The sequence below is a fragment of the Polypterus senegalus genome, chromosome 15, assembly GCF_016835505.1.
Source record: "Polypterus senegalus isolate Bchr_013 chromosome 15, ASM1683550v1, whole genome shotgun sequence".
Taxonomy (NCBI): domain Eukaryota; kingdom Metazoa; phylum Chordata; class Cladistia; order Polypteriformes; family Polypteridae; genus Polypterus; species Polypterus senegalus.
In genome coordinates this window covers 73,957,280-73,974,579 of record NC_053168.1, presented here as the reverse complement: position 1 = coordinate 73,974,579, position 17,300 = coordinate 73,957,280, and the positions used below count along the sequence as shown (strand labels likewise).

At 38.1% G+C, this 17,300-nt stretch overlaps 1 protein-coding gene across 2 annotated transcripts in view; it reads left to right on the top strand.

Moving 5' to 3' along the window:
* LOC120515921 (transcription termination factor 1, mitochondrial) overlaps window positions 1-17,300 on the top strand; it is a 45,731-nt gene that overhangs the window by 17,322 nt on the left and 11,109 nt on the right. The gene's annotated exons all lie outside the window — the stretch shown is intronic.

Here is a 17,300-nt window from a genome sequence, read left to right as displayed (position 1 = left end):
ACTTTTTTCATCATATGTTCTGCTTAACCAAGTTTTCATATTTTTTGGGAAATAGTAGAAATCACAGCCTTAAAGGAATATTAAGCCTGCTGACATCCTGTATTGGCTCCTTCCTGTTAAAACATTTTTTGTTCTTATTTTTTACTTTGGTGAACTTTAGTGCTTTCATTTTTTTGAATAACTGCACCTTTTAAGTTGTATCAATTTTGACATTACAGGCTATACTTGAGCTTATTAATCATAAAACAATTCCCTCCTATACTTCAATGCTTCATTAATCAGCTTTATTGTTACCTGATAAATTATAAGGAAGCATGCAGAGTATTTATTTAAAATATTTAAAATTATCATAATTCATGTATTTTAGGTTTTATTCCCTGGTACATTATGGCCTAGAGCAGATCCTGCTGTTAAAGGGTAAATATGCAGTAGCTTTGAGCATCCTCACAGCAGGAGCCTGCCAATGTACACTCCTGGGTCAGCAGTGAATGCTGGGTATGATGCTGAAATACAGATGTTTGCTCCAGGCTACAGATCAGACCCTCTTTCACTTGCAAACATACACACACAAGCACTACAGTGATAGTTATGCATATTTACTGAGCCTCAAACCTTAAAGCCAACTCCTACATTTATATTTTATCAGTATTGTTCCTTGGTGGATGCAAAATTTACTTAGTGACAGATGTCAGACAAGCTTTATTTGCTTGTATTGATCTGCTTCCCTTGTTAATTTGTCTAGTGGGCTTAGAGATAAATGTTCTATTATAATGTAGTCTTTTTGTACTTGTTAATTAGAAGAACATGCACAAGCCTGGTTCCCAGTTGTTTTTGCACTGTTTTTTTTTTCATTTGTCATTGTTAAAAGTTAACTCTGTCAAGAAAATTGAGCTATTTCTGTAATCGATTAAAGCCAGTGACTTGCTGTTAAATCATATAAATCATTCTGTCAAGTTTATCAGAGTTATGAAAGGTATTGTTGTGCTTTTCTTTTTGCTGTTCAACTCCAGGAAGTGTTAGGCTGACATGCTCTCTGCATACTACTGTATACATGCTTAAATGTTGTATGTAAAGTGAATCAGATTGGTAGAGAAAGGAAAAATGAGAGATAGATGCAGAGGGTCATGCCACATTTAACATATTTTACATTCCTGCTTGTACACTTGTATGTGAAAGGTCTAGATTCAAGCTATCCATGCAGCAGGTGGAAATTCTTTGATTCTTCACTAACCCTGTTATTTTTAAATTAGTTCAAATCATACACCATTTACTGTTTATGTGAACTCTTAGCCTTATATTTTGTCAAGGTTTTTCAAAAAGTACTGCAGGTTTTCATTCTTCATCATATCAATATGCATATCACATTGCTTGGTAAATCAAACTTGGGCCCTAACGAGTGTGTGGGAGCTGGTGTTGGCTCCAGCAGATGCACACATTTAATATACCTTTTGTTGGTACAAAAGGTGTGTTGTGAAGCATTGGTTTAGATTTCTTGAAAACTAGCTTGGGAGACTGGCATGACCTTGTATACATATCTACTGTATTATGCCCTCATCTACAACTAGAGGGCCATGTATCAAGGTTAATATAAAAAACCTAAGGCTAACAGTGGCCACTGGATTAGGTTACATAATCATAATGGCTTGACACTTCTATTGCCCCTGCAGAATGGCAAGTAAAGCTTGTTCATACTTTCATCAGTTGTACAATTTAATAACAATGAATAGCTACATTTTGTGAAATCATGTGGTTAGTTTAGGTATACCACATCATTGTGGCCTAAAAGTGTGGCACTGGGACATTGGCTGGATAATATTTTTGCAGAATGGCCCTCAAAAATGCATCATTATGGGAAGACCTGGTAAATCATGTCAAAAGCAGCCACAGGACAAATTTGTCAATAGATATGGTTTACATTGTAATATCTGGGACCTTGGGTTCACAAGTCAGAGATGAGGTTTAGTTTACTATGTTCATTACGGTGTGCAATGGACTATGTGTCAGGACTTTGATGAGATCCTGCCACCCATTTTAAGACAGGCTTGCCTAATACTATTTTTCAACAGTTCAATGTTGAACAATTACTTCCATGATCTTTACAGAATGTCTGTTTGATGTCAGCACCACTTCCTGTCAAACTGTTTCCCCAGATCCATATTTGATAAAACGTGTATGACATTTTGCGCTTTGTAGGGTCTGTGCTGCATCCTCAGTTTGTCACTGCCTTTCTGGAAGAGCTTTTGCATTATCCTTGGTTGACGGTGCCACAGGAAAGAAGCTGATATTTGATTGACTCCATGCTGTGAAACACCTCAGCTTGTATTACCTGCCACAGCAGTTTTACTGGATGCAAACAACCTACATATGAAGCTCTGTTCCGAATCAAGGAATTAATCCTTTGTTCTGGATTTAGAATTATATATTTGGGTGTTAAACTGTTATCGTGTGTTGGCATTTCTACATATTGAACAACTGTTTCTGTGTACAGCTGTTTTTAAAGAATGCATAGTCTTATTAGAACTTTCTCAAATGTATAGGGGCCATATATGTAAGTTCATTCTGTCCAATTGTAGTTGCTATATTTTTCTCCATTGACCTGTTCTTTTCTTTTACTATCATTGTCTCGTGTTTTTAGATCATTATTTTAGACTAGACATTAAGCCCGTTACAATAACGGGCGCTAGAACAGTAGTGCATAAACATTAGTAGGAACAGTCTATATTAAATGGTAAGGGACCTTGTATGTGGCTGTAATATGCGTCACTGTATTGTGTGCCTTTAATTTACTCTCTCAGTAATACTGGTTTGTATTTCCGTAAAATGCCTGTAATTTTGTCGGAAAGTAATGCAGTGGAACCGAAGTAATTTCCCCCATAGGATTGTATGTAAATACAATTAATCCGTTCCAGATCATATGAACTGTATGTAAATATATATTTTTTAAGATTTTAACAACAAATATAGTTAATTATACCATTGAATGCACAGTGTAATAGTAAACTAAATGTAAAAACATTGAATAACACTGAGAAAACCTTGAACAACAGAGAAAACTAACACTGCAAGAGTTCACGCTATAGCCTTACGACCCGCTCGCTAAAAACACCTTTTTTAATGAGCTTTAAGCACAGGAAAAAAAATGAACATTTGAAAAATCCGTAATCTAATAAACAACCAAGAAAAGTAACATTGCAACAATGCACGCGTGCGCCTGTTTGTGCGTGCGTGCGTGTCTGTCTCTTGCGTGGGCCTGCCTGCCTGCGTGCGTGCGTGTGTGTGTGTGTGCGTGCGTGCGTGTCTGTCCGTCTCTCACGGGGGCCTGCCTGCCTGTCTGTCCGTCTCTCGCGTGGGCCTGCCTGCGTGCGCGCCTCTCTCTCGTACGTGTGTGTGTGTGTACACCTGTGTGTATCTCTCTCTCTCTGCACACACAGGGAATGCACAGGAAGAGACAACATGTGCCGTGTGGCCCCGCGCACTTCACCAGAAGACGCACACACGGACACTGGACGCACACAAGGGTTTTATTAAAGAGGATGATATTATAATTAACACAAGTGAATGGTAGAAACAGACTTCATAAACCTGCAACCTACTTTGCATTACCAGTATAACTCAGGCTGTAACTTACAGATACACTGAACAGAATAGTCATATGGGAGAGCTTCATATTAGGAGGCAATACAAATAGTAAGCTTAATATTAATTACATTCATGAGAATTAATTTTTTAACACTAGTGAAAACCAAAAAGAAACATTTCAGTCAGTTGGACACATAAAATAATAAGTAAAGTTTAAAATGAATATGATTATGTTTAAATAGATTATAAAAAGTACAGCCATACTTGCATATTTCATGGATTATTTAGGTAAAGGGCAAGTGGTGGCATGAAAAACTGATTATAAAACTGTCCAGAGTCTGTAGGTAATCCTGTTATTTAAGTTTGCTAAAAATATATATGAATATATAATCCCGATTGAAATTGAATTGCAGTATTTTCACCCTCTTTGATTACAAAGTAGATTGACAGGATCAATTTGATATGTGGAAGGAGAACATATGAAATATCACATTATGGAAGGCGCGAGCTGCTAGTGATTCAGCTTGCTTTCAGAGTTTTCACAGACACGGCAGACCCAACAATGTATGGAAATACCAGAATAAACTGGGCTTTCTTTGTTAAAATTGAAGGACTGATGCAATGTTGGTTTTGGCAATAAATATGCTTTAAAAAAAAAGATTACAGTTACACTGAAATACTGGCACATGTACTGAATCACATACACACACGTATGTTGCTTAGTAAATGTTAATTTTTGTCTCTCTCTCCCCCAGACAACTGTTAAATAATCACAAAAAATATTAGTTATAATCACTGATATTTTTTAGTACTTGTAATAAAAAGTATCATGCGCTAATTTAAAAAATTCTCTTTGCTCCTGTTATTTCAGTTAGCTAAAAAAAAGTTTATAACCTTACCTGAAATTTCATGGCAATGTTTCCAAAGAATTTGTATTACAAAATACACTGCCAAAATCAGTTTAACATCCCATCCCATCAGTGCTTTAGTATACAGTAATCCCTCGCTGTATCACGCTTTAACTTTTGCGACTTCACTCTATCCCAGATTTTATATGTAAGCATATCTAAATATATAGCGCAGATTTTTCGCTGCTTCATGGGTTCTGCGGACAATGGGTCTTTTTACTTCCTGTACATGCTTCCTCAGTTGGTTTGTCCAGTTGATTTCATACAAGGGGCACTATTGGCGGATGGCTGAGAAGCTAACCAACCAGAGAACGCAGTTAAGTTCCTGTTTGCTGAATGGCTCAGCGACGGAGCGCTGAATTTGATTCTGCGGCGTTAACCAGGAAGTCTCGTCTCGCTCATTCAGCATCAATGTGTTTCGCTGTGTAAAGAGTTAACTTTTGTGCTCTTTTGTGTTTATCTTTGTGCATAATCAAGCCCTTCATTGTTGCTCCAAAATGATCAGCTCCTGCTACTGCTTCAGGGGCCGTGCCCAAGCGCCAACGGAAGATGTTAACGATTGCCGAAAAGGTTAACGTTTTGGATATGTTGAAGGAAGGGAAAAGCTACACCGCTGTAGGACGCCATTACGGCATCAATGAGGCTATTTTTTTTTATTTAAAAAGTAGGAAAGGAATATAAGGAATATATATAATATATATATTGCATTGTACGTATTTATTGCTGGTGGCCTGTCTATCGTAATGGCTGTAAGATATGTGATATCGGAGACACTCGATATCTTTAAAATAATATTTAGGTTTTACTGTATATAAACATTGTGTTTACATACATAATTTCAATGAATCTTACCTAATAATTAAGAGAATACAAAGGGTTTATTCTGTATAACTGTGCGGGTAATATTTATAAACAGTTTGGGAGAGTTTATAAGGGCTTAAAATATATAAAAATAACCATACAAACATATGGTTTCTACTTCGCAGATTTTCACCTATCGTGGGGGGGGTCTGGAACGCAACCCCCACGATCGAGGAGGGATTACTGTATGTACCAGCATTTCAATATAGCTGTACTGTATACTTTTTTTTTCTCCCTTTAGAGTACCTCATTTGTGGACCACATTCCATTGGTCCTTCTGTCTTCATTCAGAAAGCACACTGTTCATTCTTGCGTTTGCATAGTTTATTGGTTCTGCTGTTTCTGTGAAATATCTGAAAGTAATCTACTTAATGCTCTGTCCACAGTGTGCCATCTTGCATGTTCTTCTTTCCCCACGTCAAATTGAGGCTGGCGGTGTATTGTGTATTTCAAGTTCTCTGCAACCATTGCAATGCAATTTCAAGTGAATTTATATACTTATTTTAGGGAACTGAAATAACTGGAGTACCAGTAGTATTCAGATTATCCTATTTGTTTTTTATAACACGTGCTGAAAAATATAAGTGATTATAAGTAATAGTTTTTCTGTGATCATTTTATAGTCATCTGTATTGTCAGGACAGCAATATCAATTTTGGTAGTAACATACAATAACCTTAATAATGGCAGCTAGATTGGAATTTTCAGAGTGAAAAGAATATGCTAATGTGGTCAAGTGTGTGCTCAGATATCACTCCTGGATAACAAAGTTCAATAGTGTTGCTTGTGGCAGTAACAGGTGGTCTTTTGTGTAAAAAATAAAACAAAGAAAACTATCATCAGTCACATTTTCTGAACGGAATTTCAGAGCTACAACAATATAAGAAAAGTCAAAGAGGATCACAGGCATGCTGAGGAAATAACTAAAAGATTTAAAAACACACTGCCAACTAGTATTGGCTGTAGCGCATTTAGTGTTAAGAAGTTCAGCCGCATATGTTGCAAAAGGTACACAGCATATAAATTAAAATTCCAATTCTAAGCTGAAAATGTTGAAGTAGGTTTAGTCTGCATGTATCTAATGTAAAGTGATTCACATAATCTTTTGCCCAAATACACATACTACTTTTGTCGTAACATCCAAAGAAGATTAGGGTATACACTAAGGCAACAGGCTGCATGTCAAAATTTACTTCTCACCATAATGGCAATCAAATGCTTATGCCAAAGAACCTCTTTATGCATCAAACTGGAATATACTAATATATAAACACTAGCTGTGTTACCTGGCTTTTCCTGGGAAATTTTTTAAGACAGTATGTGTCATTTGTAGTGCTGTTGGTTAATTAAGTGTATCCAAAGTACTATGTTATTAACTAAGTGCTTTTTGTTATATTGCAGTATTTGTAGTTTTTTTTTTTTTTTATTGTTTAAACAAGGGCTAATATTATTGGAAGGCAGTGTTTTGTACTGGGCAATGCTTTGAACCTAGGACTTCAAACCCTGAGGTTGTGGGATCAGATCCTGCTACTGGCAATGTTTGACCATGAGCAAGTCCCTTCACTTGCCTGTGCTCCAACTGGAGAAACAAAAGAAATGTAATAGATTGTATCTCAAATGTTGTGGTTTGCCTTGGATAAAGGTATAATCTTAAACATACACAGTTGTCCAAGAGTAAAACATTCCTGCATTAAATCAGTTCCTGCCTTTTCCTAGTGACTTGGCTTTTGTTGATGATCACTGCAAAATACACTTTAACAGGAAAGCATATTCTTTTGAAATGAAACAGGTAAACAGCTACTGTATGTTCCCTTTAATCTGCGGCTGCACACCTTTTTTCTGGGTGTCTCACAGCACTTTTGAACTGCCATGCAACTGTTACTGCATCATTCACTGCCCCTCCCACACAGCATTTTTGAAGAGCCATACAGTTGTTTTCCTGCCTTTAACCCTTTGGTAATGCACCCACCACTCATTAAAACTCCACGGGTCAACTCCCCTCCCCCACCTGCCAGTCATTGTTTATGTGTTGGTGATTTGCAGCATTCAACACTCATATACAGTAAACCTGCCTATCATGGGTCATTTATGTATTGGTGAATCGAGTGGCTTGATAACACACCCGAACTCCCACCCCATTCATGTGCGTGCTTCATGTTACTCGATGCTTTAAGGGAATCTGCCATTTTTATGAAAGAGCTTGCTTGCTTTGTGGTACTCGATATGTCATGGTGGGAGGTTCACAGAGTGGAACAGATAACCTTAGAGGCAGTGCGCATCTAAGAGTGCAGGTAGTCCACAGGAAAACGAGCACCATCTAACTAAACTTGGCATCTTCTTTGAGTTTGCTGAACTTTTCATTTCATAATGTGATAATGTCACATTTTTCCTGTCCGGGACACAACTGGTTATGTGGTGGTATTTGTTTGGCTTGTTGATCACTTCTACTGAGTCCTATATTTGCATAAAGCATATTTCAATGCAGCGCTGAAAATGTAAGTTAGCTTAATAATAATAAATAAAAAAAAAAGTGCTGTTAATTTTCTTTTTTTTATAGTGTCATTAAATTTTAATCAAATCAATAAAGGCATTTTTGAGATATTTAGGTATTTACTTTTTCTCTTGAGAGGGGGGAGTTACCTGTATGTATATCTGAATATCCTCTCTCAGTGGATACCTAGTGGTCTAGACGTACCATCCTGACAAATTTCAGTTTTTTAACTAAACTAGAAAATGCTGTAGTTTTTGTTCATGAGTGAGTCAACGTTGCATTTTTATATATACCCACCAACTACTTTATTAAATACACCAGTTCAACTACTTGTTAATACAAATATCTAATCAGACAGTAACATGGCAGCAACTCAATGCATTTAGACAAGTAGACATTGTCAAAATGACCTGATGAATTTCAAACTGAGCATCAGAATGGGGAAGAAAGGTGATTTAAGTGACTTTGAATGTGTCATGGTTGTTGGTGCCAGATAGACTGGTCTGAGTATTTCTGAAACAGCTGACTACTGGGATTTTCAAGCACAACCATCTCTAGAGTTTACAGAGCATAGTGCAAAAAATGGAAACTATCAAGTGAACAGCAGTTCTCTAGGCGAAAATGCCTTGTTGATGCCAGTGGACTGAGAAGAATATCCTGACTGGTTTAAACTGATAGAATAGCATCAGTGACTGAAATAACCACTTGTTACAGCCAAGGCATGCAGAAGAGCATTTCTGAATGCACAACACATTGAACAATGAAGCAAATGGGCTGCAGGAACAGGAGACCACACATGGTGTCATTCCTGTCAACTAGGAATAGGCAACTGAGGCTACAATTTGCACATGTTCACCAAAATTGGACAATAGAAGATTGGGAAAGCGTTGCCTGCTCTGATGAGTCTCGATTTCTGCTGCAGCATTCAGATGGTACGGTCAGAATTTGGCATCAACAATGTGAAAAGATGAATCCATCCTGCCTTGTTTCAAAGGTTCAGGCAGGTAGCAATGGTATAATGGTGTGAGGGATATTTTCTTCTCACACTTTGGGCCCCGTATTACCAAATGAGTATTGTTTAAATGCCAAATCCTACCTGAATGTTTTTGCTGACCTTGTCCATCCCTTTGTGACTGCATTGTACTCATTTTCCTATATCTACTTCCAGCAGGATAACACCCGGTCACAAAACTTAAATCGTCTCAAACTGGTTTCTTGAACATGACAGTGAGTTCATTGTACTTAAATCACCTCCTCAGTAACCAGATCTCAGTCCAATGGAGCACCTTTGGAATGTGGTGGAAGGGGAGATTTGCATCATGCATAGCAGCAACTTTGTGATGCTGTCATGTCAATATGGACCAGAATACCTAAGAAATGTTTCCACCACTTAGATGAATCTATGTCATGAAGAATTACAGAACTTCTGAAGGCAAAAGGTGGTCCAATCCATTACTAGCCTGTACCTACCCAATAAAGTGGCTGGTGTATGTGTAAGTATAGATAGATAGATAGACGTTTTTTCTTCCATAGTGATTTTTTTTGGGTTTTAGTAAAATTATTAGCATTGATCATGTTGAAGATTTGTTTATTGTAAAAAACAGTAGCAACATAGTGAGAAAAGAACAAAATGAAGCCTGGGCATAAAAATTTGTTTTACTTAACAATTAGAAATGACCAAGTCACTTTTTTTTTTTTTTTTAACTCTTACAATGAAACAAAAACAGAATGCTGTCAGAGGTATAACAGAGCATTTTTGACTATTTTGCTGAAATTGCCCTTTAAGTGAATAAACGTGGGGGTGTGAGAGATTATGCCTGTCAAGAATTAATTTTGCCTTATACGAAGTGCTGCCTGAACAAGCTTTCATCTCTGTATTGGAGTTTTGTCAATAAATCAGTAAATAGATTAATAATAATGACTTACTTTTAGGGCTGGGCCATATTATACCTTTCACGGTAATACCGGTACAATGTTAGGCAATGATAAGAAAATAGAATATGGGTAAAACGCGCATACGCAGTGCCTTTGTTTTCATATGCACATATCGGCGATGGAGAATGAGAAGGGCGAAAGTGGATTGTTGAATGAAACATGAACCAGAATTGGTTTGTAAAAATGGTGCAACTTCAGGGGTGTGGAACTGGTTTGGTTTTCGCCCGTCAGATACCCAACAAAGCACAATTTTTTGTAGAACATGCAAGCGGGCCGTCGTGGTGAAGGGAGGAAACACCACAAACCTATTTCATCATTTGAAGCAGAAGCACTTTTAGGAGTACAACAAAGCCGTTAAAGCACGTGAAGAGGTGTCCGCTTCAACTAGCGTGGTGGTGAGACCAAAGAAGCTGACTCAACAAACAATCAGCGTAGTTTTAAATAGCTGCACGCCTTATGACAAAAGTAGCAAACGCTGGGGGGAACTAACTAATGCAGTGACGCATTGTTTAGCCAGGGATATGATGCCCATTCAGAGTGTGGAAAGAAAAGGTTTCACAAAGATGCTTAAAAAGTTCGATCCACGCTACAAGCTGCCCACCAGGAAATACTTCTCTAAAGTCACCTTGCCTGCTTTATATGAAGAGGTCCGTACTGAGGTGTCAAATGCATTATCTTCGGTGGAGTTTTTTGCGTCCACCATGGACATGTAGTCAAGCCGAACATCAGACCCCTACATGAGCCTCACAATACACTACGTGGACAAAGACTGGAAGCTACAAAACAAGTGCCTTGAAACAAGTTTTTTCCCCCCCGAGGACCATACAGGGGAAAATATAGCCAAAGGCTTAAAAGAGTTCCTCATCTTGTGGAATCTTCAGGAGGAAAAACAAGTGTGTGTGATGACCGTCAACACACTCAACAACTGGACCAGACTTTCATGCTTCAGACATCGCCTGCACATTGCAAAAGGCAAGTTAATTATAACACAGTGTTCTCCCTAGCGTCTTTTAGCCGGGCTATCCGCCCGGCTAATTTAGTTCAGCGCCCGGCTGTCATCTCGAATGACATTGTGAGATGACAGCCGCAGATCTAATGATCTGCAGAGATGGCAAGGGACGAGTGGACAAATACTGCTAAAGCTAATAGCGTGTATCGAGGCGGAGCAGAGTTCACAAGCAAAGACTATAGGGAGGTGGGGTTTCGAGAGTGGGCTATACGTGGTAATAGCGGGGGTGTAGCAGCTTAATACAGTTGCAAGGAGTATGGAGAGGTGGCTGTACATGCTAATAGCGGGAGTGAAGCGGCAGTTTACAAGCAGAGAGGATGTGGAGGTGGGCGGGCAAGAGGAGGTCTGATAAAATAAAAAAAAAAAGTCTAGTGAAACCAGCCTGTCAGATATCAGAAAAAAGGCGTCAGGAAGTGATATCTCTGTTCTCAGCGTCAGCGCAGTGTGTATAGTGCGGCTGAGCGTACAGCAGCTCTCTTCTTGTAAAGTACATAGCAAACCAATATATACACATACAGTTGTTTAAGCATTAGGTGTGTTCTGTGTGCAAAAATCCTTGCAGCACTCACTGTGGTTCCTGTTTAAAGTGACCCCATCTGCCGTTCTTATATTTGCTCATATTTGGACTTGTGTCCATATTGCAAAAACTCATTAATTTGGTTATTAATTTTATTTATTGTATTTATTATTAATTTGGTTATATTGCATTTGAGCGGTATTACTTTAATACTCGTAGTTTCTGCTATTTTTGTGATGAAATTTCAACTTTTTCTCTATATTGAGGTCACCCTTTTGAACCCCCCTGATATTTACTACACGGTGAAGCACAACAACATTAATTATTTCCAGAGACATAATTTTGTCTATTTTTCCAGCGCATCGCGCACAAAAGCAAGGGAACGATGGGAGCACCAGAACTCTGCTCACATCATGTCGCTTCGTACCGCAAGCTGCAAGTAATAAGTCTGTGATAAGCGGAATACCACTACGCTTTCCACTCACGGGACGGAAGGACAATCCCGACCGCTTTTATATAGTAAGAAAGAAGAAGAAGATATCGCACAGTCTGGAGCAGAAAATCATCTTTTACCTGGAAAAATGAAACTACAAATCCCATCGTGCATTGCAAAATGGACGGGGCGTGTGTGAAACTCCGCGCCTGCGTGGCACTCATGGGACGGAAGGACAATCCCGACCGCTTTTATATAGAAGGATGTTCTACTTTAATGACACACTACGAGAATAAAGTCAAAATGTCGAATTTAATCTCGAGATAAACAGCGAGAATAATGTGGAAATGTCGACTTTATTCTCGACATGTGTCGAGATCAAAGTGGAAATGTCGAGAATGCGTATGTGCCGTAGTGCAAGTGTGAATTGAATGTCCAACAGGCTCTCCCTTTACCACTCAAAAGTCTTAATGTTGGTAAAAATGCACATTACACCTCTGAAAGAATAATGCAAGAGCTGCTGGATGTCTTCATCGGAAATAAAATGTAACATACTGAAAAATATACATACAGAAAAGTTTTTCAGTATTCTGTGTGATGAAACCACAGATAGCTCAGATGTAAAACAATTAATTATTTACATTAAGTATGCTTGCCAGGTCACTAAAGAGGTCAGAGTTAGTTTTGTATCAACCCGCAATATGATTGACTGCATAGCGGAGACTATAACCAACACACTGAGTGAGACTATGGACACTCTAGGCTTGAATTTTATGTTATGTTTTATGTTGCAAAGCAACTCTTTAAGTTTTGTGGATATTATACATGGTTATGCTCAGGATATGTCAGCCCATTTCCACTGGAAATGCCTTTTGGTTAAACTGTCAGCAAGGAATTTGCATTTGCACTGTTAAATTTTTATATAGCTTTAATGCACATAAAAACAGCTGCTTGTTTAAGTGAAAATAAATTGAAGGGGTTTTTTTGCACTAATAAAGTTGAGTGGAGTTGGAAAGTATTTTGTCCCGGGTCAATCATATCGTCAGTTATATCGTTATCGCAAATGTTCAAATATATATATCGTGATAAATATTTTTGGCCATATTGCCCTGCCCTACTTACTTCTTTACATTGGAAGATTAAGAGTTGCCACCTTGTTTAAAAGCTTTAAGATAACGATCTCAGAAAAAACTGAACAGTTGCAAAGGTCTGTTTATCTGTTTTCTATAATTGCTGTTTTTCATGGTTGTGGAAACCTGGCAGAAATGTTATTTGATAAGCTTGTGTAGGAGGAGAACAGGCATCCTGGATGTGACAGGGAAGAAGCTATTACTCAGACAAGAGGCTATTATAATGATGCAGATGGATTGGCCAGCAGAATAAATAAAGAACTTTGTACCTGGCTGGTGTAAGTTAATGGAGGGACCAGCAGAAGCTGAGAATCTGGAGTGGTTCCGTCCCCCATATGCCAGGTGGCAGTTGTCCTCGTTTGGGTACCCAGTCAGGTCATCCGCAGGGGTGCTTGGGAGAGAGAATCCAGAAGTGCAGCCCTTTTGGGGTCCCTGGGGATCAAGAGAGGGTACTGTCGGGGGAGGACCTCCGTGCTTTTCTTATAGCCTGGAAGTGCTCCCAGAAAGATAGGGCGTGACACCAGAAGCATTCTTGGGTCTGGCATAAAAAGAAGCCCACTGCCATTCATAGTTGAGTCAGTGTTGAGAGGCAGAAGGCAACACTCAACTTGAGGAGACAAGGAGGAAGAGTTGTCAGCTTATTTATTGTATAATTATGGCATATTGCTGGAAGGAGGTCTGTGAAGGTGCATTGTGGAATAAATACTCTTTATTCTCTCCTATTAGTTGGGTGCTTTACTGTGTGTATGGTTTGGGGCTCTCTGGCCCCTTCTTGTCATTTTATTAAATCAGCATAAGCACATGACAACATATTGAAATGAAGTAAAAAGTACTGTGGTGTGTATAAATATGCAAGCTGTCATTTCTTTAATATACTGTATTGATAAGTTCCTAACATGAAACAATGTGACATAAAAAAAATTTTGAGTTTAGTGCTTCGATATAAATGTCTCAGTGAGTAACTTTTGGTAGCACAGTGGTTATTCTGCTCTCTTCACTGTTTACATGTATCCCCCCTTGTCTTCATTTTGTTTTTTTCTCAAGAACTTTATATTTCTTTTTTTAAACCAAATAAGTCCATGTTAGGTTGAATTCAACTCTAAATTATGAACCATTGAATGAGTGTGTGCACCGCAGTGGACCAAGGCACCATCCAAGCCTGGTTCCTGCCTTGCACCTCATGCTGCCAGGACAGATGGATTTAAGGGGCTTGATGTACTGACGGATTGATGTATGGTGGATCTAATGTCAAAAAAAAACAAACAAAAAATAAACACCTTAACTGGCTTGCAGCCAACTGTTTTAAGCACACTGTGTCTCTTCACCATCAGTGTACATATTTTATGTAGATTTTAGTTATGCTTTTCATCATAAAGTATGTTATTTCAACTTCAGTTTCCCACTAAATGGCAAAGGCTGCTTATGCTAAGATCACATGGTTGCTATCCTAATGTGATAATGATTGGACTTTTTTTCTTTTGAATTTCAAATACTGTACTTTAATTTAGATGACTAGCATTTATTTTTAGAAATCAGTAAATTAAAGCCTGGAAGTGCAATGCAAAAGTGATTTTGAAATGTATATTTTGCAGTCATGAAAATGATGATTGATGATTAATTTTAAAGCAAGAGTCTCAAAATTATGTAAATTCTGTTAATGTTAAATGAGTCATGTTTCAAAAAATCTCAAGAAAGTATTTATTGATATCTCATGTTTTGAAAACTGAGTGAGAGTAAATAATGCACAATGGTTTTGAAATAGTTATACTCTGTCATGTTTGTACTAAATAGTCGGAGATAGTCTTGACTTGGTTTTAGCATGTAGAAAGTAATGTTAGGATAATACATACTACTAGTCAAAAGTTTTAGAACACCTCACTTTGGCCAGTTTTTCTTCAAATTTAATTAGTTGAAATACAATGAATGACCTAAAATGGTGAAAGGTAAGTATTACACTGGCATAGGTTTACATTTAAAGTTTAGGTTAGCAAAAACTGAAAAAAGAAAATATCAAAATATTATAAATGGGTCTTCTTCAGAGAACAACTAATAGGTTACAACCTACAGATGTTCTGCAGCAATCTAAGTTAAAGCAAATTAAGCTTTGCAAGTTTAAGCAAACAATTTGTGCAGGCATCCCAACTTCTGTTGATTACTTAAAAACCCTCTTTCTGCCTTAAGCAGAGTTGGAACAGACTGTGTTACTATTCCATCTCAAGTAGTACTTGGACAATGCTATACTGTAGAAAGATGTAAATTCCAGTGGTAATAAGAAGAAAACTGAAATTAACGAATAAAATGAGACAGAGCCTTTTTGTAGGTAATTCATTTAGCGAAATTGCAAAAAAATATAATTGTCAGTGAGTATGGTGTCTCACATAATTAAAAGGCAATTGGAAGCTAGAGGAATCTCTGATAGGATGAGATCTGCCAGACCCGAAGTCACAACCCAATCAGAAGAATAGTTTCTGAGGGTCACAAACAGAGCACAACAGCTTCCAACACAGCTTAACAATGGTCAAAAAAGCAAGTCTCAGTTACTACTGCAAAGTTCAGATTTTGTGCTGTAAGTTTAACTGGGCGAGTAGAAGTAAGAAAGCCATTCCTTAAAGAACAAAATAAGAAAGCGAGACTTGCTTGGACCACATAATACCAGCTCTACTGCAGGCTGGAAGAAAGTGTTATGAACAGATTAATCAAAAATTTTTAATCTTAACTTTGTCTTGCATGGTGCTTGTAAGCCGTTGCATTGGTGAAAGGATAGAAAACGGACATTAACAAATAAAATGAGACAAAATTTAAAAAAATTGCACCAAAAAAATCAAATTGTCAGTGAGTATGGTGTCCTACACAATCCATAGGCAATTGGAAACTGGAAGAAACTCTGTTAGGAAGAGATCTGGCAGACCCAAGGTCACATCCCATTCAGAAGACAAGTATGTGAGGGTCACAAGCTTGAGTGATAAATGCCTCACAGTACAACAGCTTCAAGCACAGGTTAACAGTGGTCGAAAAAGCAAGTCTCAGTTTCTACTGTTAATAGGAGACTTTGTGCTGCAGATTTGATAGGGTGAGTGGCAGTAGAAAGCCATTCCTTAACACTAGAATTACCAGAGCCTACGAAAAAACTCGTAAATCCGTCCCACCTTAAATCGCTTCTTAAATCCCTTCACACCTCTCTGCCAGCGTCCTTTGTCTTCTAAATGTGCTGATAAAGAGAAGCTAGAAGCAGCCGGCTATTCCATCCCCCCACCAATTTAGAACGTGCACGAACTTCTCCAAGCCCATGCCTTGATTGAGTATCTGGGAGTGAAGTGGAGTTTTAAAGTGGAAATAATAGATCGTTATTTGGAACACACGCATTTCATGTCTGTTCCGTTTCTACAGTAATCTGTGTAAACACATTGTTAAAACAGAAACTTTTTTATATTCTAGTAATAGATGACAAAATGTAGGCATAAACTATATAATGTATGAAGCCTGAAGTCGAAGTCCAAAAATCAAAGAAATATTTTCACAAAAGGTACAAATATAAGACAACAATTGCGCTTTTATTCAAAAATATAGCTGCAGAAAAAAAAGCTGCCTTAACATGTGACATTGACACCCACTAATTACGACCGTCTCCGTGGCGCAATACATTCGGCTACTGACTGGGAATCAAAAGGTCGCGAGTTCGATTCTGCAGTATTTTGTTTTGAGAAGTAAACTGCTCTTAGTCTTACTATTTTAGAATAAAAACATACATTTGATTTCAGTCTGTAACAGCCGGTGTAATTTTATGATCCTTATAAAGGTTAGCTTTGTTTTTTTTTTTTTAAATTCGCTTTTCATTCTCGCAGTCGCGTTCAGAATCAATCCATACAACCCCATCTGACACGGCTGTTTTCACATAAAGACGCGCTACAGCTCTGCAGTGTACCACGATGCATACTAACGCCCCCTCCCCCCCCAAAGGGTTCTGACACACAAACGCTGGCGAAGCTGCCTTCTTCGTATCTCACTGTCACTTGATTTTCTTTTTATTCAGTTTTATTGATTGTTCCTGCCAGTCCCCGCATGTTGCTGTATGCTGTTTCTTTTGTACTCCAGGACATGCAGAGGAGAGAATGGTAAAGAGCAGTAACCGGCTATATGCAATCATCAGACACTCCCCATCTGCCCGTGTCGCTCAAACACAGGAACATATGTTGGTGTAAAAGTATAACAAAAGTGCACTTTTATTCAAGTGCACTTTTTCCATTGCCTTTTCCTGTAAGAAGCAATGTACACACTTCTCTCTATGCTGTGGTTTTTATTACACACCTGAAAGAAAGAAACAATATATGTAAAAACATCATCGCACTAATGCAATATTATTTGAAAACGAACAGCTTCAGATCGGGTGTGAATTTATGCAGAAACTGGAAGAAACTCTGTTAGGAAGAGATCTGGCAG